Here is a 24,444-nt window from a genome sequence, read left to right as displayed (position 1 = left end):
TGGTGCGACTATGTGACCTATATAGCACATTAAACGAGTAATGCCTGTAAGAGCAAGCAATTTTAAGATAATTCGAAGATTTATCATTAACCTACGGAGGCTAAGAATCCCATGATTATCAACTAGCTATTACAAGCTGAGCAAATGAATTTCCTTTAAAATAGGTTTAAAACATAGGGAGGTTCTGACCGAGTGGGCATGCTCTGGAGCCTCTTTGCTCGTGAGATTAGAAAAACAGTCCTCTGGGCCGGATTTGAACCAGCGACCTATGGATAACTGTGAATCCTCCACTACAGTCCACCGCTCTACCAACTGAGCTACCAGAGGCTCTGCTTACTTTGTTATTCGTACTGATTGCTTTAGCTCCGTCCCTGTCTTTCGTTTCCACACACAGCTACTCAGCGCGGCCATATAGACGCACAGAAATGCAGCCATCGGCTGCAACTGCAAACATTGCCCAGATTAAGTTTTATAATGCTCGATCGTATCAATTAGGTTAAAAAATGCAAGTAGGAAGTGTCTGAATTATGTCAGAGTACTGCTAAGTGTATTTACGAGTCCCATGCTCCTGTCTGGTTCCATGGTGTAACGGTTAGCACTCTGGACTCTGAATCCAGCGATCCGAGTTCGAATCTCGGTGGAACCTTCGTTTAGTCTAAATTTTCTGTAATAAGCGTTTCTCACCGAGGAAGTAGCAGTGATAGGCTCAGGGATTTAGTTCCTACGTTTGTGTAAATAACGAGACGTCTATGAAACGGCTGAATATTGGTGCGACTATGTGACCTATATAGCACATTAAACGAGTAATGCCTGTAAGAGCAAGCAATTTTAAGATAATTCGAAGATTTATCATTAACCTACGGAGGCTAAGAATCCCATGATTATCAACTAGCTATTACAAGCTGAGCAAATGAATTTCCTTTAAAATAGGTTTAAAACATAGGGAGGTTCTGACCGAGTGGGCATGCTCTGGAGCCTCTTTGCTCGTGAGATTAGAAAAACAGTCCTCTGGGCCGGATTTGAACCAGCGACCTATGGATAACTGTGAATCCTCCACTACAGTCCACCGCTCTACCAACTGAGCTACCAGAGGCTCTGCTTACTTTGTTATTCGTACTGATTGCTTTAGCTCCGTCCCTGTCTTTCGTTTCCACACACAGCTACTCAGCGCGGCCATATAGACGCACAGAAATGCAGCCATCGGCTGCAACTGCAAACATTGCCCAGATTAAGTTTTATAATGCTCGATCGTATCAATTAGGTTAAAAAATGCAAGTAGGAAGTGTCTGAATTATGTCAGAGTACTGCTAAGTGTATTTACGAGTCCCATGCTCCTGTCTGGTTCCATGGTGTAACGGTTAGCACTCTGGACTCTGAATCCAGCGATCCGAGTTCGAATCTCGGTGGAACCTTCGTTTAGTCTAAATTTTCTGTAATAAGCGTTTCTCGCCGAGGAAGTAGCAGTGATAGGCTCAGGGATTTAGTTCCTACGTTTGTGTAAATAACGAGACGTCTATGAAACGGCTGAATATTGGTGCGACTATGTGACCTATATAGCACATTAAACGAGTAATGCCTGTAAGAGCAAGCAATTTTAAGATAATTCGAAGATTTATCATTAACCTACGGAGGCTAAGAATCCCATGATTATCAACTAGCTATTACAAGCTGAGCAAATGAATTTCCTTTAAAATAGGTTTAAAACATAGGGAGGTTCTGACCGAGTGGGCATGCTCTGGAGCCTCTTTGCTCGTGAGATTAGAAAAACAGTCCTCTGGGCCGGATTTGAACCAGCGACCTATGGATAACTGTGAATCCTCCACTACAGTCCACCGCTCTACCAACTGAGCTACCAGAGGCTCTGCTTACTTTGTTATTCGTACTGATTGCTTTAGCTCCGTCCCTGTCTTTCGTTTCCACACACAGCTACTCAGCGCGGCCATATAGACGCACAGAAATGCAGCCATCGGCTGCAACTGCAAACATTGCCCAGATTAAGTTTTATAATGCTCGATCGTATCAATTAGGTTAAAAAATGCAAGTAGGAAGTGTCTGAATTATGTCAGAGTACTGCTAAGTGTATTTACGAGTCCCATGCTCCTGTCTGGTTCCATGGTGTAACGGTTAGCACTCTGGACTCTGAATCCAGCGATCCGAGTTCGAATCTCGGTGGAACCTTCGTTTAGTCTAAATTTTCTGTAATAAGCGTTTCTCGCCGAGGAAGTAGCAGTGATAGGCTCAGGGATTTAGTTCCTACGTTTGTGTAAATAACGAGACGTCTATGAAACGGCTGAATATTGGTGCGACTATGTGACCTATATAGCACATTAAACGAGTAATGCCTGTAAGAGCAAGCAATTTTAAGATAATTCGAAGATTTATCATTAACCTACGGAGGCTAAGAATCCCATGATTATCAACTAGCTATTACAAGCTGAGCAAATGAATTTCCTTTAAAATAGGTTTAAAACATAGGGAGGTTCTGACCGAGTGGGCATGCTCTGGAGCCTCTTTGCTCGTGAGATTAGAAAAACAGTCCTCTGGGCCGGATTTGAACCAGCGACCTATGGATAACTGTGAATCCTCCACTACAGTCCACCGCTCTACCAACTGAGCTACCAGAGGCTCTGCTTACTTTGTTATTCGTACTGATTGCTTTAGCTCCGTCCCTGTCTTTCGTTTCCACACACAGCTACTCAGCGCGGCCATATAGACGCACAGAAATGCAGCCATCGGCTGCAACTGCAAACATTGCCCAGATTAAGTTTTATAATGCTCGATCGTATCAATTAGGTTAAAAAATGCAAGTAGGAAGTGTCTAAATTATGTCAGAGTACTGCTAAGTGTATTTACGAGTCCCATGCTCCTGTCTGGTTCCATGGTGTAACGGTTAGCACTCTGGACTCTGAATCCAGCGATCCGAGTTCGAATCTCGGTGGAACCTTCGTTTAGTCTAAATTTTCTGTAATAAGCGTTTCTCGCCGAGGAAGTAGCAGTGATAGGCTCAGGGATTTAGTTCCTACGTTTGTGTAAATAACGAGACGTCTATGAAACGGCTGAATATTGGTGCGACTATGTGACCTATATAGCACATTAAACGAGTAATGCCTGTAAGAGCAAGCAATTTTAAGATAATTCGAAGATTTATCATTAACCTACGGAGGCTAAGAATCCCATGATTATCAACTAGCTATTACAAGCTGAGCAAATGAATTTCCTTTAAAATAGGTTTAAAACATAGGGAGGTTCTGACCGAGTGGGCATGCTCTGGAGCCTCTTTGCTCGTGAGATTAGAAAAACAGTCCTCTGGGCCGGATTTGAACCAGCGACCTATGGATAACTGTGAATCCTCCACTACAGTCCACCGCTCTACCAACTGAGCTACCAGAGGCTCTGCTTACTTTGTTATTCGTACTGATTGCTTTAGCTCCGTCCCTGTCTTTCGTTTCCACACACAGCTACTCAGCGCGGCCATATAGACGCACAGAAATGCAGCCATCGGCTGCAACTGCAAACATTGCCCAGATTAAGTTTTATAATGCTCGATCGTATCAATTAGGTTAAAAAATGCAAGTAGGAAGTGTCTGAATTATGTCAGAGTACTGCTAAGTGTATTTACGAGTCCCATGCTCCTGTCTGGTTCCATGGTGTAACGGTTAGCACTCTGGACTCTGAATCCAGCGATCCGAGTTCGAATCTCGGTGGAACCTTCGTTTAGTCTAAATTTTCTGTAATAAGCGTTTCTCGCCGAGGAAGTAGCAGTGATAGGCTCAGGGATTTAGTTCCTACGTTTGTGTAAATAACGAGACGTCTATGAAACGGCTGAATATTGGTGCGACTATGTGACCTATATAGCACATTAAACGAGTAATGCCTGTAAGAGCAAGCAATTTTAAGATAATTCGAAGATTTATCATTAACCTACGGAGGCTAAGAATCCCATGATTATCAACTAGCTATTACAAGCTGAGCAAATGAATTTCCTTTAAAATAGGTTTAAAACATAGGGAGGTTCTGACCGAGTGGGCATGCTCTGGAGCCTCTTTGCTCGTGAGATTAGAAAAACAGTCCTCTGGGCCGGATTTGAACCAGCGACCTATGGATAACTGTGAATCCTCCACTACAGTCCACCGCTCTACCAACTGAGCTACCAGAGGCTCTGCTTACTTTCTTATTCGTACTGATTGCTTTAGCTCCGTCCCTGTCTTTCGTTTCCACACACAGCTACTCAGCGCGGCCATATAGACGCACAGAAATGCAGCCATCGGCTGCAACTGCAAACATTGCCCAGATTAAGTTTTATAATGCTCGATCGTATCAATTAGGTTAAAAAATGCAAGTAGGAAGTGTCTGAATTATGTCAGAGTACTGCTAAGTGTATTTACGAGTCCCATGCTCCTGTCTGGTTCCATGGTGTAACGGTTAGCACTCTGGACTCTGAATCCAGCGATCCGAGTTCGAATCTCGGTGGAACCTTCGTTTAGTCTAAATTTTCTGTAATAAGCGTTTCTCGCCGAGGAAGTAGCAGTGATAGGCTCAGGGATTTAGTTCCTATGTTTGTGTAAATAACGAGACGTCTATGAAACGGCTGAATATTGGTGCGACTATGTGACCTATATAGCACATTAAACGAGTAATGCCTGTAAGAGCAAGCAATTTTAAGATAATTCGAAGATTTATCATTAACCTACGGAGGCTAAGAATCCCATGATTATCAACTAGCTATTACAAGCTGAGCAAATGAATTTCCTTTAAAATAGGTTTAAAACATAGGGAGGTTCTGACCGAGTGGGCATGCTCTGGAGCCTCTTTGCTCGTGAGATTAGAAAAACAGTCCTCTGGGCCGGATTTGAACCAGCGACCTATGGATAACTGTGAATCCTCCACTACAGTCCACCGCTCTACCAACTGAGCTACCAGAGGCTCTGCTTACTTTGTTATTCGTACTGATTGCTTTAGCTCCGTCCCTGTCTTTCGTTTCCACACACAGCTACTCAGCGCGGCCATATAGACGCACAGAAATGCAGCCATCGGCTGCAACTGCAAACATTGCCCAGATTAAGTTTTATAATGCTCGATCGTATCAATTAGGTTAAAAAATGCAAGTAGGAAGTGTCTGAATTATGTCAGAGTACTGCTAAGTGTATTTACGAGTCCCATGCTCCTGTCTGGTTCCATGGTGTAACGGTTAGCACTCTGGACTCTGAATCCAGCGATCCGAGTTCGAATCTCGGTGGAACCTTCGTTTAGTCTAAATTTTCTGTAATAAGCGTTTCTCGCCGAGGAAGTAGCAGTGATAGGCTCAGGGATTTAGTTCCTACGTTTGTGTAAATAACGAGACGTCTATGAAACGGCTGAATATTGGTGCGACTATGTGACCTATATAGCACATTAAACGAGTAATGCCTGTAAGAGCAAGCAATTTTAAGATAATTCGAAGATTTATCATTAACCTACGGAGGCTAAGAATCCCATGATTATCAACTAGCTATTACAAGCTGAGCAAATGAATTTCCTTTAAAATAGGTTTAAAACATAGGGAGGTTCTGACCGAGTGGGCATGCTCTGGAGCCTCTTTGCTCGTGAGATTAGAAAAACAGTCCTCTGGGCCGGATTTGAACCAGCGACCTATGGATAACTGTGAATCCTCCACTACAGTCCACCGCTCTACCAACTGAGCTACCAGAGGCTCTGCTTACTTTGTTATTCGTACTGATTGCTTTAGCTCCGTCCCTGTCTTTCGTTTCCACACACAGCTACTCAGCGCGGCCATATAGACGCACAGAAATGCAGCCATCGGCTGCAACTGCAAACATTGCCCAGATTAAGTTTTATAATGCTCGATCGTATCAATTAGGTTAAAAAATGCAAGTAGGAAGTGTCTGAATTATGTCAGAGTACTGCTAAGTGTATTTACGAGTCCCATGCTCCTGTCTGGTTCCATGGTGTAACGGTTAGCACTCTGGACTCTGAATCCAGCGATCCGAGTTCGAATCTCGGTGGAACCTTCGTTTAGTCTAAATTTTCTGTAATAAGCGTTTCTCGCCGAGGAAGTAGCAGTGATAGGCTCAGGGATTTAGTTCCTACGTTTGTGTAAATAACGAGACGTCTATGAAACGGCTGAATATTGGTGCGACTATGTGACCTATATAGCACATTAAACGAGTAATGCCTGTAAGAGCAAGCAATTTTAAGATAATTCGAAGATTTATCATTAACCTACGGAGGCTAAGAATCCCATGATTATCAACTAGCTATTACAAGCTGAGCAAATGAATTTCCTTTAAAATAGGTTTAAAACATAGGGAGGTTCTGACCGAGTGGGCATGCTCTGGAGCCTCTTTGCTCGTGAGATTAGAAAAACAGTCCTCTGGGCCGGATTTGAACCAGCGACCTATGGATAACTGTGAATCCTCCACTACAGTCCACCGCTCTACCAACTGAGCTACCTGAGGCTCTGCTTACTTTGTTATTCGTACTGATTGCTTTAGCTCCGTCCCTGTCTTTCGTTTCCACACACAGCTACTCAGCGCGGCCATATAGACGCACAGAAATGCAGCCATCGGCTGCAACTGCAAACATTGCCCAGATTAAGTTTTATAATGCTCGATCGTATCAATTAGGTTAAAAAATGCAAGTAGGAAGTGTCTGAATTATGTCAGAGTACTGCTAAGTGTATTTACGAGTCCCATGCTCCTGTCTGGTTCCATGGTGTAACGGTTAGCACTCTGGACTCTGAATCCAGCGATCCGAGTTCGAATCTCGGTGGAACCTTCGTTTAGTCTAAATTTTCTGTAATAAGCGTTTCTCGCCGAGGAAGTAGCAGTGATAGGCTCAGGGATTTAGTTCCTACGTTTGTGTAAATAACGAGACGTCTATGAAACGGCTGAATATTGGTGCGACTATGTGACCTATATAGCACATTAAACGAGTAATGCCTGTAAGAGCAAGCAATTTTAAGATAATTCGAAGATTTATCATTAACCTACGGAGGCTAAGAATCCCATGATTATCAACTAGCTATTACAAGCTGAGCAAATGAATTTCCTTTAAAATAGGTTTAAAACATAGGGAGGTTCTGACCGAGTGGGCATGCTCTGGAGCCTCTTTGCTCGTGAGATTAGAAAAACAGTCCTCTGGGCCGGATTTGAACCAGCGACCTATGGATAACTGTGAATCCTCCACTACAGTCCACCGCTCTACCAACTGAGCTACCAGAGGCTCTGCTTACTTTGTTATTCGTACTGATTGCTTTAGCTCCGTCCCTGTCTTTCGTTTCCACACACAGCTACTCAGCGCGGCCATATAGACGCACAGAAATGCAGCCATCGGCTGCAACTGCAAACATTGCCCAGATTAAGTTTTATAATGCTCGATCGTATCAATTAGGTTAAAAAATGCAAGTAGGAAGTGTCTGAATTATGTCAGAGTACTGCTAAGTGTATTTACGAGTCCCATGCTCCTGTCTGGTTCCATGGTGTAACGGTTAGCACTCTGGACTCTGAATCCAGCGATCCGAGTTCGAATCTCGGTGGAACCTTCGTTTAGTCTAAATTTTCTGTAATAAGCGTTTCTCGCCGAGGAAGTAGCAGTGATAGGCTCAGGGATTTAGTTCCTACGTTTGTGTAAATAACGAGACGTCTATGAAACGGCTGAATATTGGTGCGACTATGTGACCTATATAGCACATTAAACGAGTAATGCCTGTAAGAGCAAGCAATTTTAAGATAATTCGAAGATTTATCATTAACCTACGGAGGCTAAGAATCCCATGATTATCAACTAGCTATTACAAGCTGAGCAAATGAATTTCCTTTAAAATAGGTTTAAAACATAGGGAGGTTCTGACCGAGTGGGCATGCTCTGGAGCCTCTTTGCTCGTGAGATTAGAAAAACAGTCCTCTGGGCCGGATTTGAACCAGCGACCTATGGATAACTGTGAATCCTCCACTACAGTCCACCGCTCTACCAACTGAGCTACCAGAGGCTCTGCTTACTTTGTTATTCGTACTGATTGCTTTAGCTCCGTCCCTGTCTTTCGTTTCCACACACAGCTACTCAGCGCGGCCATATAGACGCACAGAAATGCAGCCATCGGCTGCAACTGCAAACATTGCCCAGATTAAGTTTTATAATGCTCGATAGTATCAATTAGGTTAAAAAATGCAAGTAGGAAGTGTCTGAATTATGTCAGAGTACTGCTAAGTGTATTTACGAGTCCCATGCTCCTGTCTGGTTCCATGGTGTAACGGTTAGCACTCTGGACTCTGAATCCAGCGATCCGAGTTCGAATCTCGGTGGAACCTTCGTTTAGTCTAAATTTTCTGTAATAAGCGTTTCTCGCCGAGGAAGTAGCAGTGATAGGCTCAGGGATTTAGTTCCTACGTTTGTGTAAATAACGAGACGTCTATGAAACGGCTCAATATTGGTGCGACTATGTGACCTATATAGCACATTAAACGAGTAATGCCTGTAAGAGCAAGCAATTTTAAGATAATTCGAAGATTTATCATTAACCTACGGAGGCTAAGAATCCCATGATTATCAACTAGCTATTACAAGCTGAGCAAATGAATTTCCTTTAAAATAGGTTTAAAACACAGGGAGGTTCTGACCGAGTGGGCATGCTCTGGAGCCTCTTTGCTCGTGAGATTAGAAAAACAGTCCTCTGGGCCGGATTTGAACCAGCGACCTATGGATAACTGTGAATCCTCCACTACAGTCCACCGCTCTACCAACTGAGCTACCAGAGGCTCTGCTTACTTTGTTATTCGTACTGATTGCTTTAGCTCCGTCCCTGTCTTTCGTTTCCACACACAGCTACTCAGCGCGGCCATATAGACGCACAGAAATGCAGCCATCGGCTGCAACTGCAAACATTGCCCAGATTAAGTTTTATAATGCTCGATCGTATCAATTAGGTTAAAAAATGCAAGTAGGAAGTGTCTGAATTATGTCAGAGTACTGCTAAGTGTATTTACGAGTCCCACGCTCCTGTCTGGTTCCATGGTGTAACGGTTAGCACTCTGGACTCTGAATCCAGCGATCCGAGTTCGAATCTCGGTGGAACCTTCGTTTAGTCTAAATTTTCTGTAATAAGCGTTTCTCGCCGAGGAAGTAGCAGTGATAGGCTCAGGGATTTAGTTCCTACGTTTGTGTAAATAACGAGACGTCTATGAAACGGCTCAATATTGGTGCGACTATGTGACCTATATAGCACATTAAACGAGTAATGCCTGTAAGAGCAAGCAATTTTAAGATAATTCGAAGATTTATCATTAACCTACGGAGGCTAAGAATCCCATGATTATCAACTAGCTATTACAAGCTGAGCAAATGAATTTCCTTTAAAATAGGTTTAAAACATAGGGAGGTTCTGACCGAGTGGGCATGCTCTGGAGCCTCTTTGCTCGTGAGATTAGAAAAACAGTCCTCTGGGCCGGATTTGAACCAGCGACCTATGGATAACTGTGAATCCTCCACTACAGTCCACCGCTCTACCAACTGAGCTACCAGAGGCTCTGCTTACTTTGTTATTCGTACTGATTGCTTTAGCTCCGTCCCTGTCTTTCGTTTCCACACACAGCTACTCAGCGCGGCCATATAGACGCACAGAAATGCAGCCATCGGCTGCAACTGCAAACATTGCCCAGATTAAGTTTTATAATGCTCGATCGTATCAATTAGGTTAAAAAATGCAAGTAGGAAGTGTCTGAATTATGTCAGAGTACTGCTAAGTGTATTTACGAGTCCCATGCTCCTGTCTGGTTCCATGGTGTAACGGTTAGCACTCTGGACTCTGAATCCAGCGATCCGAGTTCGAATCTCGGTGGAACCTTCGTTTAGTCTAAATTTTCTGTAATAAGCGTTTCTCGCCGAGGAAGTAGCAGTGATAGGCTCAGGGATTTAGTTCCTACGTTTGTGTAAATAACGAGACGTCTATGAAACGGCTGAATATTGGTGCGACTATGTGACCTATATAGCACATTAAACGAGTAATGCCTGTAAGAGCAAGCAATTTTAAGATAATTCGAAGATTTATCATTAACCTACGGAGGCTAAGAATCCCATGATTATCAACTAGCTATTACAAGCTGAGCAAATGAATTTCCTTTAAAATAGGTTTAAAACATAGGGAGGTTCTGACCGAGTGGGCATGCTCTGGAGCCTCTTTGCTCGTGAGATTAGAAAAACAGTCCTCTGGGCCGGATTTGAACCAGCGACCTATGGATAACTGTGAATCCTCCACTACAGTCCACCGCTCTACCAACTGAGCTACCAGAGGCTCTGCTTACTTTGTTATTCGTACTGATTGCTTTAGCTCCGTCCCTGTCTTTCGTTTCCACACACAGCTACTCAGCGCGGCCATATAGACGCACAGAAATGCAGCCATCGGCTGCAACTGCAAACATTGCCCAGATTAAGTTTTATAATGCCCGATCGTATCAATTAGGTTAAAAAATGCAAGTAGGAAGTGTCTGAAGCATGTCAGAGCACTGCTAAGTGTATTTACGAGTCCCATGCTTCTGTCTGGTTCCATGGTGTAACGGTTAGCACTCTGGACTCTGAATCCAGCGATCCGAGTTCGAATCTCGGTGGAACCTTCGTTTAGTCTAAATTTTCTGTAATAAGCATTTCTCGCCGAAGAAGTAGCAGCGATAGGCTCAGGGATTTAGTTCCTACGTTTGTGTAAATAACGAGACGTCTATGAAACGGCTGAATATTGGTGCGACTATGTGACCTATATAGCACATTAAACGAGTAATGCCTGTAAGAGCAAGCAATTTTAAGATAATTCGAAGAATTATCATTATCCTACGGAGGCTAAGAATCCCATGATTATCAACTAGCTATTACAAGCTGAGCAAATGAATTTCCTTTAAAATAGGTTTAAAACATAGGGAGGTTCTGACCGAGTGGGCATGCTCTGGAGCCTCTTTGCTCGTGAGATTAGAAAAACAGTCCTCTGGGCCGGATTTGAACCAGCGACCTATGGATAACTGTGAATCCTCCACTACAGTCCACCGCTCTACCAACTGAGCTACCAGAGGCTCTGCTTACTTTCTTATTCGTACTGATTGCTTTAGCTCCGTCCCTGTCTTTCGTTTCCACACACAGCTACTCAGCGCGGCCATATAGACGCACAGAAATGCAGCCATCGGCTGCAACTGCAAACATTGCCCAGATTAAGTTTTATAATGCCCGATCGTATCAATTAGGTTAAAAAATGCAAGTAGGAAGTGTCTGAAGCATGTCAGAGCACTGGTAAGTGTATTTACGAGTCCCATGCTTCTGTCTGGTTCCATGGTGTAACGGTTAGCACTCTGGACTCTGAATCCAGCGATCCGAGTTCGAATCTCGGTGGAACCTTCGTTTAGTCTAAATTTTCTGTAATAAGCATTTCTCGCCGAAGAAGTAGCAGCGATAGGCTCAGGGATTTAGTTCCTACGTTTGTGTAAATAACGAGACGTCTATGAAACGGCTGAATATTGGTGCGACTATGTGACCTATATAGCACATTAAACGAGTAATGCCTGTAAGAGCAAGCAATTTTAAGATAATTCGAAGAATTATCATTATCCTACGGAGGCTAAGAATCCCATGATTATCAACTAGCTATTACAAGCTGAGCAAATGAATTTCCTTTAAAATAGGTTTAAAACATAGGGAGGTTCTGACCGAGTGGGCATGCTCTGGAGCCTCTTTGCTCGTGAGATTAGAAAAACAGTCCTCTGGGCCGGATTTGAACCAGCGACCTATGGATAACTGTGAATCCTCCACTACAGTCCACCGCTCTACCAACTGAGCTACCAGAGGCTCTGCTTACTTTCTTATTCGTACTGATTGCTTTAGCTCCGTCCCTGTCTTTCGTTTCCACACACAGCTACTCAGCGCGGCCATATAGACGCACAGAAATGCAGCCATCGGCTGCAACTGCAAACATTGCCCAGATTAAGTTTTATAATGCCCGATCGTATCAATTAGGTTAAAAAATGCAAGTAGGAAGTGTCTGAAGCATGTCAGAGCACTGCTAAGTGTATTTACGAGTCCCATGCTTCTGTCTGGTTCCATGGTGTAACGGTTAGCACTCTGGACTCTGAATCCAGCGATCCGAGTTCGAATCTCGGTGGAACCTTCGTTTAGTCTAAATTTTCTGTAATAAGCATTTCTCGCCGAAGAAGTAGCAGCGATAGGCTCAGGGATTTAGTTCCTACGTTTGTGTAAATAACGAGACGTCTATGAAACGGCTGAATATTGGTGCGACTATGTGACCTATATAGCACATTAAACGAGTAATGCCTGTAAGAGCAAGCAATTTTAAGATAATTCGAAGAATTATCATTATCCTACGGAGGCTAAGAATCCCATGATTATCAACTAGCTATTACAAGCTGAGCAAATGAATTTCCTTTAAAATAGGTTTAAAACATAGGGAGGTTCTGACCGAGTGGGCATGCTCTGGAGCCTCTTTGCTCGTGAGATTAGAAAAACAGTCCTCTGGGCCGGATTTGAACCAGCGACCTATGGATAACTGTCAATCCTCCACTACAGTCCACCGCTCTACCAACTGAGCTACCAGAGGCTCTGCTTACTTTCTTATTCGTACTGATTGCTTTAGCTCCGTCCCTGTCTTTCGTTTCCACACACAGCTACTCAGCGCGGCCATATAGACGCACAGAAATGCAGCCATCGGCTGCAACTGCAAACATTGCCCAGATTAAGTTTTATAATGCCCGATCGTATCAATTAGGTTAAAAAATGCAAGTAGGAAGTGTCTGAAGCATGTCAGAGCACTGCTAAGTGTATTTACGAGTCCCATGCTTCTGTCTGGTTCCATGGTGTAACGGTTAGCACTCTGGACTCTGAATCCAGCGATCCGAGTTCGAATCTCGGTGGAACCTTCGTTTAGTCTAAATTTTCTGTAATAAGCATTTCTCGCCGAAGAAGTAGCAGCGATAGGCTCAGGGATTTAGTTCCTACGTTTGTGTAAATAACGAGACGTCTATGAAACGGCTGAATATTGGTGCGACTATGTGACCTATATAGCACATTAAACGAGTAATGCCTGTAAGAGCAAGCAATTTTAAGATAATTCGAAGAATTATCATTATCCTACGGAGGCTAAGAATCCCATGATTATCAACTAGCTATTACAAGCTGAGCAAATGAATTTCCTTTAAAATAGGTTTAAAACATAGGGAGGTTCTGACCGAGTGGGCATGCTCTGGAGCCTCTTTGCTCGTGAGATTAGAAAAACAGTCCTCTGGGCCGGATTTGAACCAGCGACCTATGGATAACTGTGAATCCTCCACTACAGTCCACCGCTCTACCAACTGAGCTACCAGAGGCTCTGCTTACTTTCTTATTCGTACTGATTGCTTTAGCTCCGTCCCTGTCTTTCGTTTCCACACACAGCTACTCAGCGCGGCCATATAGACGCACAGAAATGCAGCCATCGGCTGCAACTGCAAACATTGCCCAGATTAAGTTTTATAATGCCCGATCGTATCAATTAGGTTAAAAAATGCAAGTAGGAAGTGTCTGAAGCATGTCAGAGCACTGCTAAGTGTATTTACGAGTCCCATGCTCCTGTCTGGTTCCATGGTGTAACGGTTAGCACTCTGGACTCTGAATCCAGCGATCCGAGTTCGAATCTCGGTGGAACCTTCGTTTAGTCTAAATTTTCTGTAATAAGCATTTCTCGCCGAAGAAGTAGCAGCGATAGGCTCAGGGATTTAGTTCCTACGTTTGTGTAAATAACGAGACGTCTATGAAACGGCTGAATATTGGTGCGACTATGTGACCTATATAGCACATTAAACGAGTAATGCCTGTAAGAGCAAGCAATTTTAAGATAATTCGAAGAATTATCATTATCCTACGGAGGCTAAGAATCCCATGATTATCAACTAGCTATTACAAGCTGAGCAAATGAATTTCCTTTAAAATAGGTTTAAAACATAGGGAGGTTCTGACCGAGTGGGCATGCTCTGGAGCCTCTTTGCTCGTGAGATTAGAAAAACAGTCCTCTGGGCCGGATTTGAACCAGCGACCTATGGATAACTGTGAATCCTCCACTACAGTCCACCGCTCTACCAACTGAGCTACCAGAGGCTCTGCTTACTTTCTTATTCGTACTGATTGCTTTAGCTCCGTCCCTGTCTTTCGTTTCCACACACAGCTACTCAGCGCGGCCATATAGACGCACAGAAATGCAGCCATCGGCTGCAACTGCAAACATTGCCCAGATTAAGTTTTATAATGCCCGATCGTATCAATTAGGTTAAAAAATGCAAGTAGGAAGTGTCTGAAGCATGTCAGAGCACTGCTAAGTGTATTTACGAGTCCCATGCTTCTGTCTGGTTCCATGGTGTAACGGTTAGCACTCTGGACTCTGAATCCAGCGATCCGAGTTCGAATCTCGGTGGAACCTTCGTTTAGTCTAAATTTTCTGTAATAAGCATTTCTCGCCGAAGAAGTAGCAGCGATAGGCTCAGGGATTTAGTTCCTACGTTTGTGTAAATAACGAGACGTCTATGAAACGGCTGAATATTGGTGCGACTATGTGACCTATATAGCACATTAAACGAGTAATGCCTGTAAGAGCAAGCAATTTTAAGATAATTCGAAGAATTATCATTATCCTACGGAGGCTAAGAATCCCATGATTATCAACTAGCTATTACAAGCTGAGCAAATGAATTTCCTTTAAAATAGGTTTAAAACATAGGGAGGTTCTGACCGAGTGGGCATGCTCTGGAGCCTCTTTGCTCGTGAGATTAGAAAAACAGTCCTCTGGGCCGGATTTGAACCAGCGACCTATGGATAACTGTGAATCCTCCACTACAGTCCACCGCTCTACCAACTGAGCTACCAGAGGCTCTGCTTACTTTCTTATTCGTACTGATTGCTTTAGCTCCGTCCCTGTCTTTCGTTTCCACACACAGCTACTCAGCGCGGCCATATAGACGCACAGAAATGCAGCCATCGGCTGCAACTGCAAACATTGCCCAGATTAAGTTTTATAATGCCCGATCGTATCAATTAGGTTAAAAAATGCAAGTAGGAAGTGTCTGAAGCATGTCAGAGCACTGCTAAGTGTATTTACGAGTCCCATGCTTCTGTCTGGTTCCATGGTGTAACGGTTAGCACTCTGGACTCTGAATCCAGCGATCCGAGTTCGAATCTCGGTGGAACCTTCGTTTAGTCTAAATTTTCTGTAATAAGCATTTCTCGCCGAAGAAGTAGCAGCGATAGGCTCAGGGATTTAGTTCCTACGTTTGTGTAAATAACGAGACGTCTATGAAACGGCTGAATATTGGTGCGACTATGTGACCTATATAGCACATTAAACGAGTAATGCCTGTAAGAGCAAGCAATTTTAAGATAATTCGAAGAATTATCATTATCCTACGGAGGCTAAGAATCCCATGATTATCAACTAGCTATTACAAGCTGAGCAAATGAATTTCCTTTAAAATAGGTTTAAAACATAGGGAGGTTCTGACCGAGTGGGCATGCTCTGGAGCCTCTTTGCTCGTGAGATTAGAAAAACAGTCCTCTGGGCCGGATTTGAACCAGCGACCTATGGATAACTGTGAATCCTCCACTACAGTCCACCGCTCTACCAACTGAGCTACCAGAGGCTCTGCTTACTTTCTTATTCGTACTGATTGCTTTAGCTCCGTCCCTGTCTTTCGTTTCCACACACAGCTACTCAGCGCGGCCATATAGACGCACAGAAATGCAGCCATCGGCTGCAACTGCAAACATTGCCCAGATTAAGTTTTATAATGCCCGATCGTATCAATTAGGTTAAAAAATGCAAGTAGGAAGTGTCTGAAGCATGTCAGAGCACTGCTAAGTGTATTTACGAGTCCCATGCTTCTGTCTGGTTCCATGGTGTAACGGTTAGCACTCTGGACTCTGAATCCAGCGATCCGAGTTCGAATCTCGGTGGAACCTTCGTTTAGTCTAAATTTTCTGTAATAAGCATTTCTCGCCGAAGAAGTAGCAGCGATAGGCTCAGGGATTTAGTTCCTACGTTTGTGTAAATAACGAGACGTCTATGAAACGGCTGAATATTGGTGCGACTATGTGACCTATATAGCACATTAAACGAGTAATGCCTGTAAGAGCAAGCAATTTTAAGATAATTCGAAGAATTATCATTATCCTACGGAGGCTAAGAATCCCATGATTATCAACTAGCTATTACAAGCTGAGCAAATGAATTTCCTTTAAAATAGGTTTAAAACATAGGGAGGTTCTGACCGAGTGGGCATGCTCTGGAGCCTCTTTGCTCGTGAGATTAGAAAAACAGTCCTCTGGGCCGGATTTGAACCAGCGACCTATGGATAACTGTGAATCCTCCACTACAGTCCACCGCTCTACCAACTGAGCTACCAGAGGCTCTGCTTACTTTCTTATTCGTACTGATTGCTTTAGCTCCGTCCCTGTCTTTCGTTTCCACACACAGCTACTCAGCGCGGCCATATAGACGCACAGAAATGCAGCCATCGGCTGCAACTGCAAACATTGCCCAGATTAAGTTTTATAATGCCCGATCGTATCAATTAGGTTAAAAAATGCAAGTAGGAAGTGTCTGAAGCATGTCAGAGCACTGCTAAGTGTATTTACGAGTCCCATGCTTCTGTCTGGTTCCATGGTGTAACGGTTAGCACTCTGGACTCTGAATCCAGCGATCCGAGTTCGAATCTCGGTGGAACCTTCGTTTAGTCTAAATTTTCTGTAATAAGCATTTCTCGCCGAAGAAGTAGCAGCGATAGGCTCAGGGATTTAGTTCCTACGTTTGTGTAAATAACGAGACGTCTATGAAACGGCTGAATATTGGTGCGACTATGTGACCTATATAGCACATTAAACGAGTAATGCCTGTAAGAGCAAGCAATTTTAAGATAATTCGAAGAATTATCATTATCCTACGGAGGCTAAGAATCCCATGATTATCAACTAGCTATTACAAGCTGAGCAAATGAATTTCCTTTAAAATAGGTTTAAAACATAGGGAGGTTCTGACCGAGTGGGCATGCTCTGGAGCCTCTTTGCTCGTGAGATTAGAAAAACAGTCCTCTGGGCCGGATTTGAACCAGCGACCTATGGATAACTGTGAATCCTCCACTACAGTCCACCGCTCTACCAACTGAGCTACCAGAGGCTCTGCTTACTTTCTTATTCGTACTGATTGCTTTAGCTCCGTCCCTGTCTTTCGTTTCCACACACAGCTACTCAGCGCGGCCATATAGACGCACAGAAATGCAGCCATCGGCTGCAACTGCAAACATTGCCCAGATTAAGTTTTATAATGCCCGATCGTATCAATTAGGTTAAAAAATGCAAGTAGGAAGTGTCTGAAGCATGTCAGAGCACTGCTAAGTGTATTTACGAGTCCCATGCTTCTGTCTGGTTCCATGGTGTAACGGTTAGCACTCTGGACTCTGAATCCAGCGATCCGAGTTCGAATCTCGGTAGAACCTTCGTTTAGTCTAAATTTTCTGTAATAAGCATTTCTCGCCGAAGAAGTAGCAGCGATAGGCTCAGGGATTTAGTTCCTACGTTTGTGTAAATAACGAGACGTCTATGAAACGGCTGAATATTGGTGCGACTATGTGACCTATATAGCACATTAAACGAGTAATGCCTGTAAGAGCAAGCAATTTTAAGATAATTCGAAGAATTATCATTATCCTACGGAGGCTAAGAATCCCATGATTATCAACTAGCTATTACAAGCTGAGCAAATGAATTTCCTTTAAAATAGGTTTAAAACATAGGGAGGTTCTGACCGAGTGGGCATGCTCTGGAGCCTCTTTGCTCGTGAGATTAGAAAAACAGTCCTCTGGGCCGGATTTGAACCAGCGACCTATGGATAACTGTGAATCCTCCACTACAGTCCACCGCTCTACCAACTGAGCTACCAGAGGCTCTGCTTACTTTCTTATTCGTACTGATTGCTTTAGCTCCGTCCCTGTCTTTCGTTTCCACACACAGCTACTCAGCGCGGCCATATAGACGCACAGAAATGCAGCCATCGGCTGCAACTGCAAACATTGCCCAGATTAAGTTTTATAATGCCCGATCGTATCAATTAGGTTAAAAAATGCAAGTAGGAAGTGTCTGAAGCATGTCAGAGCACTGCTAAGTGTATTTACGAGTCCCATGCTTCTGTCTGGTTCCATGGTGTAACGGTTAGCACTCTGGACTCTGAATCCAGCGATCCGAGTTCGAATCTCGGTGGAACCTTCGTTTAGTCTAAATTTTCTGTAATAAGCATTTCTCGCCGAAGAAGTAGCAGCGATAGGCTCAGGGATTTAGTTCCTACGTTTGTGTAAATAACGAGACGTCTATGAAACGGCTGAATATTGGTGCGACTATGTGACCTATATAGCACATTAAACGAGTAATGCCTGTAAGAGCAAGCAATTTTAAGATAATTCGAAGAATTATCATTATCCTACGGAGGCTAAGAATCCCATGATTATCAACTAGCTATTACAAGCTGAGCAAATGAATTTCCTTTAAAATAGGTTTAAAACATAGGGAGGTTCTGACCGAGTGGGCATGCTCTGGAGCCTCTTTGCTCGTGAGATTAGAAAAACAGTCCTCTGGGCCGGATTTGAACCAGCGACCTATGGATAACTGTGAATCCTCCACTACAGTCCACCGCTCTACCAACTGAGCTACCAGAGGCTCTGCTTACTTTCTTATTCGTACTGATTGCTTTAGCTCCGTCCCTGTCTTTCGTTTCCACACACAGCTACTCAGCGCGGCCATATAGACGCACAGAAATGCAGCCATCGGCTGCAACTGCAAACATTGCCCAGATTAAGTTTTATAATGCCCGATCGTATCAATTAGGTTAAAAAATGCAAGTAGGAAGTGTCTGAAGCATGTCAGAGCACTGCTAAGTGTATTTACGAGTCCCATGCTTCTGTCTGGTTCCATGGTGTAACGGTTAGCACTCTGGACTCTGAATCCAGCGATCCGAGTTCGAATCTCGGTGGAACCTTCGTTTAGTCTAAATTTTCTGTAATAAGCATTTCTCGCCGAAGAAGTAGCAGCGATAGGCTCAGGGATTTAGTTCCTACGTTTGTGTAAATAACGAGACGTCTATGAAACGGCTGAATATTGGTGCGACTATGTGACCTATATAGCACATTAAACGAGTAATGCCTGTAAGAGCAAGCAATTTTAAGATAATTCGAAGAATTATCATTATCCTACGGAGGCTAAGAATCCCATGATTATCAACTAGCTATTACAAGCTGAGCAAATGAATTTCCTTTAAAATAGGTTTAAAACATAGGGAGGTTCTGACCGAGTGGGCATGCTCTGGAGCCTCTTTGCTCGTGAGATTAGAAAAACAGTCCTCTGGGCCGGATTTGAACCAGCGACCTATGGATAACTGTGAATCCTCCACTACAGTCCACCGCTCTACCAACTGAGCTACCAGAGGCTCTGCTTACTTTCTTATTCGTACTGATTGCTTTAGCTCCGTCCCTGTCTTTCGTTTCCACACACAGCTACTCAGCGCGGCCATATAGACGCACAGAAATGCAGCCATCGGCTGCAACTGCAAACATTGCCCAGATTAAGTTTTATAATGCCCGATCGTATCAATTAGGTTAAAAAATGCAAGTAGGAAGTGTCTGAAGCATGTCAGAGCACTGCTAAGTGTATTTACGAGTCCCATGCTTCTGTCTGGTTCCATGGTGTAACGGTTAGCACTCTGGACTCTGAATACAGCGATCCGAGTTCGAATCTCGGTGGAACCTTCGTTTAGTCTAAATTTTCTGTAATAAGCATTTCTCGCCGAAGAAGTAGCAGCGATAGGCTCAGGGATTTAGTTCCTACGTTTGTGTAAATAACGAGACGTCTATGAAACGGCTGAATATTGGTGCGACTATGTGACCTATATAGCACATTAAACGAGTAATGCCTGTAAGAGCAAGCAATTTTAAGATAATTCGAAGAATTATCATTATCCTACGGAGGCTAAGAATCCCATGATTATCAACTAGCTATTACAAGCTGAGCAAATGAATTTCCTTTAAAATAGGTTTAAAACATAGGGAGGTTCTGACCGAGTGGGCATGCTCTGGAGCCTCTTTGCTCGTGAGATTAGAAAAACAGTCCTCTGGGCCGGATTTGAACCAGCGACCTATGGATAACTGTGAATCCTCCACTACAGTCCACCGCTCTACCAACTGAGCTACCAGAGGCTCTGCTTACTTTCTTATTCGTACTGATTGCTTTAGCTCCGTCCCTGTCTTTCGTTTCCACACACAGCTACTCAGCGCGGCCATATAGACGCACAGAAATGCAGCCATCGGCTGCAACTGCAAACATTGCCCAGATTAAGTTTTATAATGCCCGATCGTATCAATTAGGTTAAAAAATGCAAGTAGGAAGTGTCTGAAGCATGTCAGAGCACTGCTAAGTGTATTTACGAGTCCCATGCTTCTGTCTGGTTCCATGGTGTAACGGTTAGCACTCTGGACTCTGAATCCAGCGATCCGAGTTCGAATCTCGGTGGAACCTTCGTTTAGTCTAAATTTTCTGTAATAAGCATTTCTCGCCGAAGAAGTAGCAGCGATAGGCTCAGGGATTTAGTTCCTACGTTTGTGTAAATAACGAGACGTCTATGAAACGGCTGAATATTGGTGCGACTATGTGACCTATATAGCACATTAAACGAGTAATGCCTGTAAGAGCAAGCAATTTTAAGATAATTCGAAGAATTATCATTATCCTACGGAGGCTAAGAATCCCATGATTATCAACTAGCTATTACAAGCTGAGCAAATGAATTTCCTTTAAAATAGGTTTAAAACATAGGGAGGTTCTGACCGAGTGGGCATGCTCTGGAGCCTCTTTGCTCGTGAGATTAGAAAAACAGTCCTCTGGGCCGGATTTGAACCAGCGACCTATGGATAACTGTGAATCCTCCACTACAGTCCACCGCTCTACCAACTGAGCTACCAGAGGCTCTGCTTACTTTCTTATTCGTACTGATTGCTTTAGCTCCGTCCCTGTCTTTCGTTTCCACACACAGCTACTCAGCGCGGCCATATAGACGCACAGAAATGCAGCCATCGGCTGCAACTGCAAACATTGCCCAGATTAAGTTTTATAATGCCCGATCGTATCAATTAGGTTAAAAAATGCAAGTAGGAAGTGTCTGAAGCATGTCAGAGCACTGCTAAGTGTATTTACGAGTCCCATGCTTCTGTCTGGTTCCATGGTGTAACGGTTAGCACTCTGGACTCTGAATCCAGCGATCCGAGTTCGAATCTCGGTGGAACCTTCGTTTAGTCTAAATTTTCTGTAATAAGCATTTCTCGCCGAAGAAGTAGCAGCGATAGGCTCAGGGATTTAGTTCCTACGTTTGTGTAAATAACGAGACGTCTATGAAACGGCTGAATATTGGTGCGACTATGTGACCTATATAGCACATTAAACGAGTAATGCCTGTAAGAGCAAGCAATTTTAAGATAATTCGAAGAATTATCATTATCCTACGGAGGCTAAGAATCCCATGATTATCAACTAGCTATTACAAGCTGAGCAAATGAATTTCCTTTAAAATAGGTTTAAAACATAGGGAGGTTCTGACCGAGTGGGCATGCTCTGGAGCCTCTTTGCTCGTGAGATTAGAAAAACAGTCCTCTGGGCCGGATTTGAACCAGCGACCTATGGATAACTGTGAATCCTCCACTACAGTCCACCGCTCTACCAACTGAGCTACCAGAGGCTCTGCTTACTTTCTTATTCGTACTGATTGCTTTAGCTCCGTCCCTGTCTTTCGTTTCCACACACAGCTACTCAGCGCGGCCATATAGACGCACAGAAATGCAGCCATCGGCTGCAACTGCAAACATTGCCCAGATTAAGTTTTATAATGCCCGATCGTATCAATTAGGTTAAAAAATGCAAGTAGGAAGTGTCTGAAGCATGTCAGAGCACTGCTAAATGTATTTACGAGTCCCATGCTTCTGTCTGGTTCCATGGTGTAACGGTTAGCACTCTGGACTCTGAATCCAGCGATCCGAGTTCGAATCTCGGTGGAACCTTCGTTTAGTCTAAATTTTCTGTAATAAGCATTTCTCGCCGAAGAAGTAGCAGCGATAGGCTCAGGGATTTAGTTCCTACGTTTGTGTAAATAACGAGACGTCTATGAAACGGCTGAATATTGGTGCGACTATGTGACCTATATAGCACATTAAACGAGTAATGCCTGTAAGAGCAAGCAATTTTAAGATAATTCGAAGAATTATCATTATCCTACGGAGGCTAAGAATCCCATGATTATCAACTAGCTATTACAAGCTGAGCAAATGAATTTCCTTTAAAATAGGTTTAAAACATAGGGAGGTTCTGACCGAGTGGGCATGCTCTGGAGCCTCTTTGCTCGTGAGATTAGAAAAACAGTCCTCTGGGCCGGATTTGAACCAGCGACCTATGGATAACTGTGAATCCTCCACTACAGTCCACCGCTCTACCAACTGAGCTACCAGAGGCTCTGCTTACTTTCTTATTCGTACTGATTGCTTTAGCTCCGTCCCTGTCTTTCGTTTCCACACACAGCTACTCAGCGCGGCCATATAGACGCACAGAAATGCAGCCATCGGCTGCAACTGCAAACATTGCCCAGATTAAGTTTTATAATGCCCGATCGTATCAATTAGGTTAAAAAATGCAAGTAAGAAGTGTCTGAAGCATGTCAGAGCACTGCTAAGTGTATTTACGAGTCCCATGCTTCTGTCTGGTTCCATGGCGTAACGGTTAGCACTCTGGACTCTGAATCCAGCGATCCGAGTTCGAATCTCGGTGGAACCTTCGTTTAGTCTAAATTTTCTGTAATAAGCATTTCTCGCCGAAGAAGTAGCAGCGATAGGCTCAGGGATTTAGTTCCTACGTTTGTGTAAATAACGAGACGTCTATGAAACGGCTGAATATTGGTGCGACTATGTGACCTATATAGCACATTAAACGAGTAATGCCTGTAAGAGCAAGCAATTTTAAGATAATTCGAAGAATTATCATTATCCTACGGAGGCTAAGAATCCCATGATTATCAACTAGCTATTACAAGCTGAGCAAATGAATTTCCTTTAAAATAGGTTTAAAACATAGGGAGGTTCTGACCGAGTGGGCATGCTCTGGAGCCTCTTTGCTCGTGAGATTAGAAAAACAGTCCTCTGGGCCGGATTTGAACCAGCGACCTATGGATAACTGTGAATCCTCCACTACAGTCCACCGCTCTACCAACTGAGCTACCAGAGGCTCTGCTTACTTTCTTATTCGTACTGATTGCTTTAGCTCCGTCCCTGTCTTTCGTTTCCACACACAGCTACTCAGCGCGGCCATATAGACGCACAGAAATGCAGCCATCGGCTGCAACTGCAAACATTGCCCAGATTAAGTTTTATAATGCCCGATCGTATCAATTAGGTTAAAAAATGCAAGTAGGAAGTGTCTGAAGCATGTCAGAGCACTGCTAAGTGTATTTACGAGTCCCATGCTTCTGTCTGGTTCCATGGCGTAACGGTTAGCACTCTGGACTCTGAATCCAGCGATCCGAGTTCGAATCTCGGTGGAACCTTCGTTTAGTCTAAATTTTCTGTAATAAGCATTTCTCGCCGAAGAAGTAGCAGCGATAGGCTCAGGGATTTAGTTCCTACGTTTGTGTAAATAACGAGACGTCTATGAAACGGCTGAATATTGGTGCGACTATGTGACCTATATAGCACATTAAACGAGTAATGCCTGTAAGAGCAAGCAATTTTAAGATAATTCGAAGAATTATCATTATCCTACGGAGGCTAAGAATCCCATGATTATCAACTAGCTATTACAAGCTGAGCAAATGAATTTCCTTTAAAATAGGTTTAAAACATAGGGAGGTTCTGACCGAGTGGGCATGCTCTGGAGCCTCTTTGCTCGTGAGATTAGAAAAACAGTCCTCTGGGCCGGATTTGAACCAGCGACCTATGGATAACTGTGAATCCTCCACTACAGTCCACCGCTCTACCAACTGAGCTACCAGAGGCTCTGCTTACTTTCTTATTCGTACTGATTGCTTTAGCTCCGTCCCTGTCTTTCGTTTCCACACACAGCTACTCAGCGCGGCCATATAGACGCACAGAAATGCAGCCATCGGCTGCAACTGCAAACATTGCCCAGATTAAGTTTTATAATGCCCGATCGTATCAATTAGGTTAAAAAATGCAAGTAGGAAGTGTCTGAAGCATGTCAGAGCACTGCTAAGTGTATTTACGAGTCCCATGCTTCTGTCTGGTTCCATGGTGTAACGGTTAGCACTCTGGACTCTGAATCCAGCGATCCGAGTTCGAATCTCGGTGGAACCTTCGTTTAGTCTAAATTTTCTGTAATAAGCATTTCTCGCCGAAGAAGTAGCAG

The 24,444-nt window shown here is 43.6% G+C and overlaps 64 non-coding genes across 64 annotated transcripts; 32 read left to right on the top strand and 32 right to left on the bottom strand.

The window, feature by feature from the left end:
- Window positions 1-238: 238 nt before the first annotated feature.
- Trnay-gua (transfer RNA tyrosine (anticodon GUA)) lies at window positions 239-327 on the bottom strand. The gene is given in 2 exon segments: window positions 239-274; window positions 291-327. It is a non-coding gene; the product is annotated as a tRNA-Tyr (tRNA).
- Window positions 328-574: 247 nt separating this feature from the next.
- On the top strand, window positions 575-646 carry Trnaq-cug (transfer RNA glutamine (anticodon CUG)). The gene has a single exon. It is a non-coding gene; the product is annotated as a tRNA-Gln (tRNA).
- A 358-nt stretch (window positions 647-1,004) lies between these two features.
- On the bottom strand, window positions 1,005-1,093 carry Trnay-gua (transfer RNA tyrosine (anticodon GUA)). Its single transcript is given in 2 exon segments — window positions 1,005-1,040; window positions 1,057-1,093. It is a non-coding gene; the product is annotated as a tRNA-Tyr (tRNA).
- A 247-nt stretch (window positions 1,094-1,340) lies between these two features.
- Window positions 1,341-1,412, top strand: Trnaq-cug (transfer RNA glutamine (anticodon CUG)). The gene has a single exon. It is a non-coding gene; the product is annotated as a tRNA-Gln (tRNA).
- A 358-nt stretch (window positions 1,413-1,770) lies between these two features.
- On the bottom strand, window positions 1,771-1,859 carry Trnay-gua (transfer RNA tyrosine (anticodon GUA)). Its single transcript is given in 2 exon segments — window positions 1,771-1,806; window positions 1,823-1,859. It is a non-coding gene; the product is annotated as a tRNA-Tyr (tRNA).
- Window positions 1,860-2,106: 247 nt separating this feature from the next.
- Trnaq-cug (transfer RNA glutamine (anticodon CUG)) lies at window positions 2,107-2,178 on the top strand. The gene has a single exon. It is a non-coding gene; the product is annotated as a tRNA-Gln (tRNA).
- Window positions 2,179-2,536: 358 nt separating this feature from the next.
- Window positions 2,537-2,625, bottom strand: Trnay-gua (transfer RNA tyrosine (anticodon GUA)). Its single transcript is given in 2 exon segments — window positions 2,537-2,572; window positions 2,589-2,625. It is a non-coding gene; the product is annotated as a tRNA-Tyr (tRNA).
- A 247-nt stretch (window positions 2,626-2,872) lies between these two features.
- On the top strand, window positions 2,873-2,944 carry Trnaq-cug (transfer RNA glutamine (anticodon CUG)). The gene has a single exon. It is a non-coding gene; the product is annotated as a tRNA-Gln (tRNA).
- A 358-nt stretch (window positions 2,945-3,302) lies between these two features.
- On the bottom strand, window positions 3,303-3,391 carry Trnay-gua (transfer RNA tyrosine (anticodon GUA)). The gene is given in 2 exon segments: window positions 3,303-3,338; window positions 3,355-3,391. It is a non-coding gene; the product is annotated as a tRNA-Tyr (tRNA).
- Window positions 3,392-3,638: 247 nt separating this feature from the next.
- Window positions 3,639-3,710, top strand: Trnaq-cug (transfer RNA glutamine (anticodon CUG)). Its single transcript has one exon. It is a non-coding gene; the product is annotated as a tRNA-Gln (tRNA).
- A 358-nt stretch (window positions 3,711-4,068) lies between these two features.
- Window positions 4,069-4,157, bottom strand: Trnay-gua (transfer RNA tyrosine (anticodon GUA)). The gene is given in 2 exon segments: window positions 4,069-4,104; window positions 4,121-4,157. It is a non-coding gene; the product is annotated as a tRNA-Tyr (tRNA).
- A 247-nt stretch (window positions 4,158-4,404) lies between these two features.
- On the top strand, window positions 4,405-4,476 carry Trnaq-cug (transfer RNA glutamine (anticodon CUG)). The gene has a single exon. It is a non-coding gene; the product is annotated as a tRNA-Gln (tRNA).
- A 358-nt stretch (window positions 4,477-4,834) lies between these two features.
- Trnay-gua (transfer RNA tyrosine (anticodon GUA)) lies at window positions 4,835-4,923 on the bottom strand. Its single transcript is given in 2 exon segments — window positions 4,835-4,870; window positions 4,887-4,923. It is a non-coding gene; the product is annotated as a tRNA-Tyr (tRNA).
- Window positions 4,924-5,170: 247 nt separating this feature from the next.
- Window positions 5,171-5,242, top strand: Trnaq-cug (transfer RNA glutamine (anticodon CUG)). Its single transcript has one exon. It is a non-coding gene; the product is annotated as a tRNA-Gln (tRNA).
- A 358-nt stretch (window positions 5,243-5,600) lies between these two features.
- Window positions 5,601-5,689, bottom strand: Trnay-gua (transfer RNA tyrosine (anticodon GUA)). Its single transcript is given in 2 exon segments — window positions 5,601-5,636; window positions 5,653-5,689. It is a non-coding gene; the product is annotated as a tRNA-Tyr (tRNA).
- Window positions 5,690-5,936: 247 nt separating this feature from the next.
- Window positions 5,937-6,008, top strand: Trnaq-cug (transfer RNA glutamine (anticodon CUG)). The gene has a single exon. It is a non-coding gene; the product is annotated as a tRNA-Gln (tRNA).
- A 358-nt stretch (window positions 6,009-6,366) lies between these two features.
- Trnay-gua (transfer RNA tyrosine (anticodon GUA)) lies at window positions 6,367-6,455 on the bottom strand. The gene is given in 2 exon segments: window positions 6,367-6,402; window positions 6,419-6,455. It is a non-coding gene; the product is annotated as a tRNA-Tyr (tRNA).
- Window positions 6,456-6,702: 247 nt separating this feature from the next.
- Window positions 6,703-6,774, top strand: Trnaq-cug (transfer RNA glutamine (anticodon CUG)). The gene has a single exon. It is a non-coding gene; the product is annotated as a tRNA-Gln (tRNA).
- A 358-nt stretch (window positions 6,775-7,132) lies between these two features.
- Window positions 7,133-7,221, bottom strand: Trnay-gua (transfer RNA tyrosine (anticodon GUA)). The gene is given in 2 exon segments: window positions 7,133-7,168; window positions 7,185-7,221. It is a non-coding gene; the product is annotated as a tRNA-Tyr (tRNA).
- A 247-nt stretch (window positions 7,222-7,468) lies between these two features.
- On the top strand, window positions 7,469-7,540 carry Trnaq-cug (transfer RNA glutamine (anticodon CUG)). The gene has a single exon. It is a non-coding gene; the product is annotated as a tRNA-Gln (tRNA).
- A 358-nt stretch (window positions 7,541-7,898) lies between these two features.
- Trnay-gua (transfer RNA tyrosine (anticodon GUA)) lies at window positions 7,899-7,987 on the bottom strand. The gene is given in 2 exon segments: window positions 7,899-7,934; window positions 7,951-7,987. It is a non-coding gene; the product is annotated as a tRNA-Tyr (tRNA).
- Window positions 7,988-8,234: 247 nt separating this feature from the next.
- Trnaq-cug (transfer RNA glutamine (anticodon CUG)) lies at window positions 8,235-8,306 on the top strand. Its single transcript has one exon. It is a non-coding gene; the product is annotated as a tRNA-Gln (tRNA).
- Window positions 8,307-8,664: 358 nt separating this feature from the next.
- Window positions 8,665-8,753, bottom strand: Trnay-gua (transfer RNA tyrosine (anticodon GUA)). The gene is given in 2 exon segments: window positions 8,665-8,700; window positions 8,717-8,753. It is a non-coding gene; the product is annotated as a tRNA-Tyr (tRNA).
- Window positions 8,754-9,000: 247 nt separating this feature from the next.
- Trnaq-cug (transfer RNA glutamine (anticodon CUG)) lies at window positions 9,001-9,072 on the top strand. Its single transcript has one exon. It is a non-coding gene; the product is annotated as a tRNA-Gln (tRNA).
- Window positions 9,073-9,430: 358 nt separating this feature from the next.
- Window positions 9,431-9,519, bottom strand: Trnay-gua (transfer RNA tyrosine (anticodon GUA)). The gene is given in 2 exon segments: window positions 9,431-9,466; window positions 9,483-9,519. It is a non-coding gene; the product is annotated as a tRNA-Tyr (tRNA).
- A 247-nt stretch (window positions 9,520-9,766) lies between these two features.
- On the top strand, window positions 9,767-9,838 carry Trnaq-cug (transfer RNA glutamine (anticodon CUG)). The gene has a single exon. It is a non-coding gene; the product is annotated as a tRNA-Gln (tRNA).
- Window positions 9,839-10,196: 358 nt separating this feature from the next.
- Trnay-gua (transfer RNA tyrosine (anticodon GUA)) lies at window positions 10,197-10,285 on the bottom strand. The gene is given in 2 exon segments: window positions 10,197-10,232; window positions 10,249-10,285. It is a non-coding gene; the product is annotated as a tRNA-Tyr (tRNA).
- A 247-nt stretch (window positions 10,286-10,532) lies between these two features.
- Window positions 10,533-10,604, top strand: Trnaq-cug (transfer RNA glutamine (anticodon CUG)). The gene has a single exon. It is a non-coding gene; the product is annotated as a tRNA-Gln (tRNA).
- A 358-nt stretch (window positions 10,605-10,962) lies between these two features.
- Window positions 10,963-11,051, bottom strand: Trnay-gua (transfer RNA tyrosine (anticodon GUA)). The gene is given in 2 exon segments: window positions 10,963-10,998; window positions 11,015-11,051. It is a non-coding gene; the product is annotated as a tRNA-Tyr (tRNA).
- A 247-nt stretch (window positions 11,052-11,298) lies between these two features.
- Window positions 11,299-11,370, top strand: Trnaq-cug (transfer RNA glutamine (anticodon CUG)). The gene has a single exon. It is a non-coding gene; the product is annotated as a tRNA-Gln (tRNA).
- Window positions 11,371-11,728: 358 nt separating this feature from the next.
- Trnay-gua (transfer RNA tyrosine (anticodon GUA)) lies at window positions 11,729-11,817 on the bottom strand. The gene is given in 2 exon segments: window positions 11,729-11,764; window positions 11,781-11,817. It is a non-coding gene; the product is annotated as a tRNA-Tyr (tRNA).
- Window positions 11,818-12,064: 247 nt separating this feature from the next.
- On the top strand, window positions 12,065-12,136 carry Trnaq-cug (transfer RNA glutamine (anticodon CUG)). The gene has a single exon. It is a non-coding gene; the product is annotated as a tRNA-Gln (tRNA).
- A 358-nt stretch (window positions 12,137-12,494) lies between these two features.
- Trnay-gua (transfer RNA tyrosine (anticodon GUA)) lies at window positions 12,495-12,583 on the bottom strand. Its single transcript is given in 2 exon segments — window positions 12,495-12,530; window positions 12,547-12,583. It is a non-coding gene; the product is annotated as a tRNA-Tyr (tRNA).
- A 247-nt stretch (window positions 12,584-12,830) lies between these two features.
- Trnaq-cug (transfer RNA glutamine (anticodon CUG)) lies at window positions 12,831-12,902 on the top strand. The gene has a single exon. It is a non-coding gene; the product is annotated as a tRNA-Gln (tRNA).
- A 358-nt stretch (window positions 12,903-13,260) lies between these two features.
- Window positions 13,261-13,349, bottom strand: Trnay-gua (transfer RNA tyrosine (anticodon GUA)). Its single transcript is given in 2 exon segments — window positions 13,261-13,296; window positions 13,313-13,349. It is a non-coding gene; the product is annotated as a tRNA-Tyr (tRNA).
- Window positions 13,350-13,596: 247 nt separating this feature from the next.
- Trnaq-cug (transfer RNA glutamine (anticodon CUG)) lies at window positions 13,597-13,668 on the top strand. The gene has a single exon. It is a non-coding gene; the product is annotated as a tRNA-Gln (tRNA).
- Window positions 13,669-14,026: 358 nt separating this feature from the next.
- Trnay-gua (transfer RNA tyrosine (anticodon GUA)) lies at window positions 14,027-14,115 on the bottom strand. Its single transcript is given in 2 exon segments — window positions 14,027-14,062; window positions 14,079-14,115. It is a non-coding gene; the product is annotated as a tRNA-Tyr (tRNA).
- A 247-nt stretch (window positions 14,116-14,362) lies between these two features.
- Trnaq-cug (transfer RNA glutamine (anticodon CUG)) lies at window positions 14,363-14,434 on the top strand. Its single transcript has one exon. It is a non-coding gene; the product is annotated as a tRNA-Gln (tRNA).
- A 358-nt stretch (window positions 14,435-14,792) lies between these two features.
- On the bottom strand, window positions 14,793-14,881 carry Trnay-gua (transfer RNA tyrosine (anticodon GUA)). The gene is given in 2 exon segments: window positions 14,793-14,828; window positions 14,845-14,881. It is a non-coding gene; the product is annotated as a tRNA-Tyr (tRNA).
- A 247-nt stretch (window positions 14,882-15,128) lies between these two features.
- On the top strand, window positions 15,129-15,200 carry Trnaq-cug (transfer RNA glutamine (anticodon CUG)). The gene has a single exon. It is a non-coding gene; the product is annotated as a tRNA-Gln (tRNA).
- Window positions 15,201-15,558: 358 nt separating this feature from the next.
- Trnay-gua (transfer RNA tyrosine (anticodon GUA)) lies at window positions 15,559-15,647 on the bottom strand. The gene is given in 2 exon segments: window positions 15,559-15,594; window positions 15,611-15,647. It is a non-coding gene; the product is annotated as a tRNA-Tyr (tRNA).
- A 247-nt stretch (window positions 15,648-15,894) lies between these two features.
- Trnaq-cug (transfer RNA glutamine (anticodon CUG)) lies at window positions 15,895-15,966 on the top strand. Its single transcript has one exon. It is a non-coding gene; the product is annotated as a tRNA-Gln (tRNA).
- A 358-nt stretch (window positions 15,967-16,324) lies between these two features.
- Window positions 16,325-16,413, bottom strand: Trnay-gua (transfer RNA tyrosine (anticodon GUA)). Its single transcript is given in 2 exon segments — window positions 16,325-16,360; window positions 16,377-16,413. It is a non-coding gene; the product is annotated as a tRNA-Tyr (tRNA).
- A 247-nt stretch (window positions 16,414-16,660) lies between these two features.
- Trnaq-cug (transfer RNA glutamine (anticodon CUG)) lies at window positions 16,661-16,732 on the top strand. Its single transcript has one exon. It is a non-coding gene; the product is annotated as a tRNA-Gln (tRNA).
- A 358-nt stretch (window positions 16,733-17,090) lies between these two features.
- On the bottom strand, window positions 17,091-17,179 carry Trnay-gua (transfer RNA tyrosine (anticodon GUA)). Its single transcript is given in 2 exon segments — window positions 17,091-17,126; window positions 17,143-17,179. It is a non-coding gene; the product is annotated as a tRNA-Tyr (tRNA).
- A 247-nt stretch (window positions 17,180-17,426) lies between these two features.
- Window positions 17,427-17,498, top strand: Trnaq-cug (transfer RNA glutamine (anticodon CUG)). The gene has a single exon. It is a non-coding gene; the product is annotated as a tRNA-Gln (tRNA).
- A 358-nt stretch (window positions 17,499-17,856) lies between these two features.
- Trnay-gua (transfer RNA tyrosine (anticodon GUA)) lies at window positions 17,857-17,945 on the bottom strand. The gene is given in 2 exon segments: window positions 17,857-17,892; window positions 17,909-17,945. It is a non-coding gene; the product is annotated as a tRNA-Tyr (tRNA).
- Window positions 17,946-18,192: 247 nt separating this feature from the next.
- On the top strand, window positions 18,193-18,264 carry Trnaq-cug (transfer RNA glutamine (anticodon CUG)). Its single transcript has one exon. It is a non-coding gene; the product is annotated as a tRNA-Gln (tRNA).
- Window positions 18,265-18,622: 358 nt separating this feature from the next.
- On the bottom strand, window positions 18,623-18,711 carry Trnay-gua (transfer RNA tyrosine (anticodon GUA)). Its single transcript is given in 2 exon segments — window positions 18,623-18,658; window positions 18,675-18,711. It is a non-coding gene; the product is annotated as a tRNA-Tyr (tRNA).
- Window positions 18,712-18,958: 247 nt separating this feature from the next.
- On the top strand, window positions 18,959-19,030 carry Trnaq-cug (transfer RNA glutamine (anticodon CUG)). Its single transcript has one exon. It is a non-coding gene; the product is annotated as a tRNA-Gln (tRNA).
- Window positions 19,031-19,388: 358 nt separating this feature from the next.
- On the bottom strand, window positions 19,389-19,477 carry Trnay-gua (transfer RNA tyrosine (anticodon GUA)). Its single transcript is given in 2 exon segments — window positions 19,389-19,424; window positions 19,441-19,477. It is a non-coding gene; the product is annotated as a tRNA-Tyr (tRNA).
- Window positions 19,478-19,724: 247 nt separating this feature from the next.
- Window positions 19,725-19,796, top strand: Trnaq-cug (transfer RNA glutamine (anticodon CUG)). The gene has a single exon. It is a non-coding gene; the product is annotated as a tRNA-Gln (tRNA).
- A 358-nt stretch (window positions 19,797-20,154) lies between these two features.
- Trnay-gua (transfer RNA tyrosine (anticodon GUA)) lies at window positions 20,155-20,243 on the bottom strand. Its single transcript is given in 2 exon segments — window positions 20,155-20,190; window positions 20,207-20,243. It is a non-coding gene; the product is annotated as a tRNA-Tyr (tRNA).
- Window positions 20,244-20,490: 247 nt separating this feature from the next.
- Window positions 20,491-20,562, top strand: Trnaq-cug (transfer RNA glutamine (anticodon CUG)). Its single transcript has one exon. It is a non-coding gene; the product is annotated as a tRNA-Gln (tRNA).
- A 358-nt stretch (window positions 20,563-20,920) lies between these two features.
- On the bottom strand, window positions 20,921-21,009 carry Trnay-gua (transfer RNA tyrosine (anticodon GUA)). Its single transcript is given in 2 exon segments — window positions 20,921-20,956; window positions 20,973-21,009. It is a non-coding gene; the product is annotated as a tRNA-Tyr (tRNA).
- Window positions 21,010-21,256: 247 nt separating this feature from the next.
- On the top strand, window positions 21,257-21,328 carry Trnaq-cug (transfer RNA glutamine (anticodon CUG)). Its single transcript has one exon. It is a non-coding gene; the product is annotated as a tRNA-Gln (tRNA).
- A 358-nt stretch (window positions 21,329-21,686) lies between these two features.
- Window positions 21,687-21,775, bottom strand: Trnay-gua (transfer RNA tyrosine (anticodon GUA)). The gene is given in 2 exon segments: window positions 21,687-21,722; window positions 21,739-21,775. It is a non-coding gene; the product is annotated as a tRNA-Tyr (tRNA).
- A 247-nt stretch (window positions 21,776-22,022) lies between these two features.
- Trnaq-cug (transfer RNA glutamine (anticodon CUG)) lies at window positions 22,023-22,094 on the top strand. Its single transcript has one exon. It is a non-coding gene; the product is annotated as a tRNA-Gln (tRNA).
- A 358-nt stretch (window positions 22,095-22,452) lies between these two features.
- Trnay-gua (transfer RNA tyrosine (anticodon GUA)) lies at window positions 22,453-22,541 on the bottom strand. Its single transcript is given in 2 exon segments — window positions 22,453-22,488; window positions 22,505-22,541. It is a non-coding gene; the product is annotated as a tRNA-Tyr (tRNA).
- A 247-nt stretch (window positions 22,542-22,788) lies between these two features.
- Trnaq-cug (transfer RNA glutamine (anticodon CUG)) lies at window positions 22,789-22,860 on the top strand. The gene has a single exon. It is a non-coding gene; the product is annotated as a tRNA-Gln (tRNA).
- Window positions 22,861-23,218: 358 nt separating this feature from the next.
- On the bottom strand, window positions 23,219-23,307 carry Trnay-gua (transfer RNA tyrosine (anticodon GUA)). The gene is given in 2 exon segments: window positions 23,219-23,254; window positions 23,271-23,307. It is a non-coding gene; the product is annotated as a tRNA-Tyr (tRNA).
- Window positions 23,308-23,554: 247 nt separating this feature from the next.
- Trnaq-cug (transfer RNA glutamine (anticodon CUG)) lies at window positions 23,555-23,626 on the top strand. The gene has a single exon. It is a non-coding gene; the product is annotated as a tRNA-Gln (tRNA).
- Window positions 23,627-23,984: 358 nt separating this feature from the next.
- On the bottom strand, window positions 23,985-24,073 carry Trnay-gua (transfer RNA tyrosine (anticodon GUA)). Its single transcript is given in 2 exon segments — window positions 23,985-24,020; window positions 24,037-24,073. It is a non-coding gene; the product is annotated as a tRNA-Tyr (tRNA).
- Window positions 24,074-24,320: 247 nt separating this feature from the next.
- Window positions 24,321-24,392, top strand: Trnaq-cug (transfer RNA glutamine (anticodon CUG)). Its single transcript has one exon. It is a non-coding gene; the product is annotated as a tRNA-Gln (tRNA).
- The last annotated feature ends 52 nt before the right edge of the window (window positions 24,393-24,444 follow it).

This window comes from Schistocerca cancellata, chromosome 2 (assembly GCF_023864275.1).
Source record: "Schistocerca cancellata isolate TAMUIC-IGC-003103 chromosome 2, iqSchCanc2.1, whole genome shotgun sequence".
Taxonomy (NCBI): domain Eukaryota; kingdom Metazoa; phylum Arthropoda; class Insecta; order Orthoptera; family Acrididae; genus Schistocerca; species Schistocerca cancellata.
Note: the sequence above shows the minus strand (reverse complement) of the source record. Positions and strands in the feature narration are given on the sequence as shown.